The 5251-nt window shown below is 47.6% G+C and overlaps 1 protein-coding gene across 2 annotated transcripts in view; it reads left to right on the top strand.

The window, feature by feature from the left end:
* Window positions 1-4591: 4591 nt before the first annotated feature.
* Window positions 4592-5251, top strand: part of INTS14 (integrator complex subunit 14) — a 36447-nt gene continuing 35787 nt past the window's right edge. The window contains exon 1 of one of the 2 annotated variants that reach the window (XM_037054153.1): window positions 4592-4699. The gene's annotated coding sequence lies outside the window, so the exon portion shown is untranslated. Of the gene's footprint in view, window positions 4700-4794; window positions 5124-5251 lie in introns of those variants that run through there. The other variant, XM_037054155.1, reaches the window with a different exon arrangement.

The following is a 5251-nucleotide window of genomic DNA, read 5'->3' as shown; positions in this document are numbered from 1 at the left end:
CCCAATCCCTGCTAATGCCACCTCTAAGAAGCTTATCGGGGCATCGTAGAGGTTCTGAGTCCTGGTGCCTCTGCCAGAGGCTAAGAGGGCACACCTTCCACCAGGGACACAAAGGGGCCCCTGCAGTCATGGGGAAACTGGGGGAACTTCTCGAACTTGCTTCTAAGCTCTTAGAATGAGAGGTGGTCTAGATTTTCCAGGCTTATGGGGAAAAAAAAGATTCAGAATTTTGGCTCTGTGGGAACCAAGAGAAAGTGCGTGGGGCTTAAGAGATCAGAAGACTACAGCACCAGGCTCCCTTTGCTCCTGTGTGATTCTAAATGTAATCTAAATGGAAATGTGGAGATGATAATACCCAGCCTATCTATTTGTAGGGTGGATGTGAGAATCAAAATTTTAAATGAGAGAATATCTGCTCAGTTTTGCTGTGAACCTAAAACTGCTCTAGGAAATAGTCTATTTTTTAAAATATGAGGGAATGTAGAGAAGATACTTTACAAATTTTAAAGCATATCACACACACAAACTATTTGATTAGGCCTCAGGGAAGCCCTTGGGGGAGAGGTCACTGACAGATCCCGCCAGAGCTGACTGCAACACCCCAAGATACCCCAGGAGATGTGTTTCCAACTCAAGGATGGAGCCGAAGGAAGTGGGAATGAAACCAGGCAGTTGGGAGTCTCATGGTCCTACCCACAGACCCGGCAGCCGTTCAGTCACTCAGCTGGCTCAGCCTGACACTTACTGATTGCTCCTTTCTCACCTCCCCATTTCCCCCAATGTTCATGGATAGCATGCCACTTTGATGGCTTTCCCCGGAAATAGCAGGTAACCCCTCCCAGCCTCCCACCTGCTCAACTCGCCCCGGGTGGCCTACAACAGTGAGAAGTTATCAGTTTCCTCTCTCAAAGCACACAGAGGTGCCTGCCCGGTGGAAAAGCTGTCTTCTTCTCTGGGTGTCCTGGAGTCGCTCTGAATTTTGGAAGCCTTGGGTCGAGGGGCTGACCCCTGCTCATTACCACACCCTTGCCTTCAGACTCCTGCAGGCAGAACCAGATCTAGTTACTTTGCTTCTCGAATAAACTATCTGACAGTCTCAACCCGGTCCAGAAAGATGGAAAAAGGAACCCAATTCACAGGGTGGAATATTATTTAGCACTAAAAAGAAATGAGCTATTGAGCCATAAGCAGACTTGCAAGAAACTTAAATGCACAGTACTAAGCAAAAAAAAAATCCAATCTGAAAATGTTAAAATTGGCCCTGGCTGGTGTAGCCCAGTGGATTGAATGCCAGCCTGTGAACCAAAAGATTGCCGGTTTGGTTCCCAGTCAGGGAACATGTCTGGGTTGCAGGCCATGTCCCCAGCAGGGGGCACATGAGAGACAACCGCACATTGATGTTTCCCTCCCTTTGTTTTTCCTTCCCTTCCCCTCTCTCCCCAAAAATAAATAAAATTTTAAAATCTTTTTTTAAAAAGGTTAAAACTGTATGATTCCAACTGTATGGCATACTGGAAAAGGAAAAACTATGGAGACAATAAAAAGATTGGTGGTTGCTGGAAGTCAGGGGAAGGAGTGGATAAAAAGGCAGAGCACAGAGGATTTTTAGCAGTGAAACTGCTCTGTAGGCTAACACAGTGGTGGATACATGTCATCACACATCTGTCAGACCCACAGAATGTACACCACCAAATGGGACCTCTAAGTCCCATTGAGTGATAATGATAAACCATTGTAAGTTTGTGGATTGTAACGAATATATCACTCTGGTATAAGATGTTGCTAGGCTGTGTGTGTGCGTGTGTGTGTGTATACAGAGGACATGGAACTCTCTGTACTTTCCACTCCATTTTGCTATGAACCTAACACTGCTCTAAAAATAAAGTTTATTAATTAAAAAATAAGTCCTGCCCTGGCCAGTGCAGCTCAGTTGGTTGGAGTGTCATTGTCTTTAGACCAAAAGGTTGTGGGTTCAACTCCTGGTCAGGGCACATACTCAGGTTGCAGGTTTGATCCCCAGTCAGGGTGCGAGCAAAAAGGCAACTGATCAATGTTTCTCTCTCTCTCTCTCCTTCCCTCCCTTGCTCCCTGTAAAAGCAATAAAAAAATGTCCTGGGGCAAGGATTTAAAAAAAGTGCTCATCTTTTACAGATACATACAGAAAACTTTATGGACAAAATGTTATCCAATCTAGAATCTGCAACAAAATATGTTGTGGGGGAAGTGGGTAGAGCAATGAACAAAATAAGATTGAGAATTGAGTTGACAGAAGGAGCTGGGTGAAGGGGATACATGAGGATTTATCCTGTTATTTCTTCTACCTTTGTTTACTTTCAAATTTTTCCAGTAATAAAATATTTTAAAAAGAGAGAAGGGTCATGACTAAGATTTCTTTGGACATCCCCTTTGGTGAAAACAGTGGAATGTGAATTGGGGATAGAGAAGAGGGGATAGCCTGGAGCTTGGAAGCATGATTTGGGAGTGGACAAGGTCCAGAATAGAGGAGGCAAGAAGGGAGACACAGGACAAAGGACAGCACAGGAGAACAAAATGGAGAGAAAAGAAAAGGGATCTGGGCTCACTGCTCCCCCCACCTCTTTCTTCCTTTCTTCACTCACTCACTCCTTACTCTTCATCTCTGTGGATGGAAAGTCATCTTGAGACTTGACAATGAAGATTCCAGGCACAGCCTAGGAGTCTGCATTTTCAACACGTCAATCATTCTCAGTGATTTTATATTAATTGAACAACCTTCTGATTTTAATGGGATTCTACTAAGAATTAAAAACAAAAACTGCTCTGGCTGGTGTGGCTCAGTGGACTGAGTGCCAGCCTACAAACCAAAGGGTCGCCAGGTCAATTCTCAGTCAGGGTACATGCTTAGGTTGCAGGCCAGGTCTCCAATGGGGGGGGAGGGGAGGTGCATGGGAGGCAACCACACACTAATGTTTCTCTCCCTCCCTCTCTCTAAAAATAAATAAAATATTTTTAAAAAATAAAAAACAAAAACAAAAGTAAAAGCACCCACCAGTTGCTCTAAGTGTTGCCGTCGTCTTGGTAGTTTTATCTTTTATTGTCAATTTTAATAAATGGCTTTTTTACTTCCCTAGTCTCCTGAAAGCCTGTATTCAGAAGAATTAGGTCACCAAGATCTCATCAACCATCAGCAAACTAGTAAACTCAAGCTTTAAGACTAAGATAACGAATCAGTCCATGGACCTGAGCTGCAACTACCAGAACAGTGACCCTATGGCTGAATCACCATCACATTAGGGGTAAGCTAGATAACTCCCTTGCCCACACATTCCTGGCCATATGCCTTCCATTAGAAAAAGAATTAGAAGTTATAAGCCAAGTAAACAGGATGCTGCCTTACCTACCTAGATCCCAGTGCCTGCTCAAGCATAATGCAGGGTTAAGATGGTGAGCCCAGCCAGGTTGGGGAGAGAAGTTCTGAAACAAATGGGGCAGCCTGCAGGCCCCTGGGCCCTGATGCTGGCAGGAACATTTCCAGAGACTAATTTGTTTTCCTCTGCAACCTCTGATAAAAGGAGACAAAAAGAACTGCCAACAGCTGGAGCTCACACTGTCCCACAGAACAAGCTGTGAAATGTCAGACTCGGTTGTTCAGTTCACAGCATTTTCCCTCCTGGACTCACCCTCTGTGTCAGCCCATCCCAACAACTAAAATAAAAAGAGGCAGGGGCTTAAGGCCTTCTAGAGGGCCTCCTTATTCCCACTTGTAATCTCTGTAATACAACATGGTTCTTTGAACCACAGCTACTCAGGGCCTGCTGGCATCCATCCATTCAGGCCTATCTCTCTAGCTGGCATGGCTCCCAACATGGTTACAGAGAAAGTTGCTTCTTGTCCCTTCCAGCACCACCCTGAAGCACAGGCCGAAGTGGAGACACCAGGCATTTAAAGGTGAGGAGGGTGAGGGCCCATGAGGTCTCACAAGAAAATCCGAGTGCAAATCCCTCAGCAATGCACCTTGGCCAAGGTAGGGGAACTGACCGAACATTCCCTCTGCTTCCCTGAAAGAGGGGTGGGGGATAAAGGGAGCTACGTGCTGGGGAGACCAAGAGGAAAAGCCTTGCAATGCAAACTGGCTCAGACCAGATAAGAAAAATATACAGCGTGCTTACAGCACTCCTCAGGTAGGAGTTATAGTTTAAGAAGAGAGTGAAGAGGATTCTGTCAACTGGTTCAGAGAATATGAGCGAGGAATCTGAAGAGTGACAGAGAAGAGGGACGAAGAAGAGGGGCAAATATCATAGAAGGTTGGACTGGTGGCACCAACGGGCCCGGATGAATAGGAGACAAAAGTGTGTAGGGGTCACAGAGTTAAGGAACAAGGAGAAAGTGGGCAAGAAGCCAGAGGTAAATGGAGGAAGAGCCCGGGAACGGCGAAGGAGGAAGGGAAGGGGCAGACACAGCTCAGGCTCAACGAAATTGGAGATTTGTGCGGAGAGGGGTCGTCGCAACTATACCACTACCGACAGAGGTGCCGAGAAAAACGCACCCCACTGCGTTCCTGCCGAGCCAGGGCCCCTCGGCACCCAGCCCTGTAAGCCCCGCCCCAGCCCCGCGCGCAGTCCAAGCGCCGGGGTCTCTCAGTCGCGCGGCCCTTTAGTTCCGGCTGTGGCGCGCGGGCGGAAAGTTTATGCAGACGGACTGTGCCGGCGTTGGGCGCCGGGTGAGTGGCAGAAGCCGGGGGCCTGGGGTTGTGTTGCGTTGCTTGTGGGACGTAGGAGCAGGGGTCAGGGGTGGGAACTACCGGGAGCCGGCGCCTGGCCTCTCCCGCCACCGCGGCTGCCGCTCTGCGCGGTCTCTGTTGCGCCAGTTCCGGGGCCCTGTCCCCGGTCTCCCCCTTTCTCTAGGGCTCGGGGGTCGCCGACTCTGCATAAACACACGATTTCTGTCCCCTGCCCAGAGCTCTGGCCCTGTCTTCCTATCTCCACATAAGAGGTTTCTGGATCCTTCTCTGTCTTTCTTTCTTTCTCTCTCACGCTTTGAGAACGAAACTGTCGAGAATCGATTCTTTATGAATGAGCTAATTGTCACCTTAAGGGAAGAATTCTAATGTGTACTGATGGAGGCTTGGCATTAAGGTCAAACAGGTGGTAAGGTAAGGTTTATTCTCTGGAGTAGACTTCTTGAGAAAGAGATCCCTAGTTGTCTTAGGCGCTGTATGTGAACAGTATTATGGGAAAGTTGTGGGGTGGGAGACATGCGGATGAGAATCCAC

This window comes from Sturnira hondurensis, unplaced genomic scaffold (assembly GCF_014824575.4).
Source record: "Sturnira hondurensis isolate 20B ecotype Veracruz unplaced genomic scaffold, ASM1482457v3 Scaffold0008196, whole genome shotgun sequence".
Lineage (NCBI taxonomy): Eukaryota > Metazoa > Chordata > Mammalia > Chiroptera > Phyllostomidae > Sturnira > Sturnira hondurensis.
Note: the sequence above shows the minus strand (reverse complement) of the source record. Positions and strands in the feature narration are given on the sequence as shown.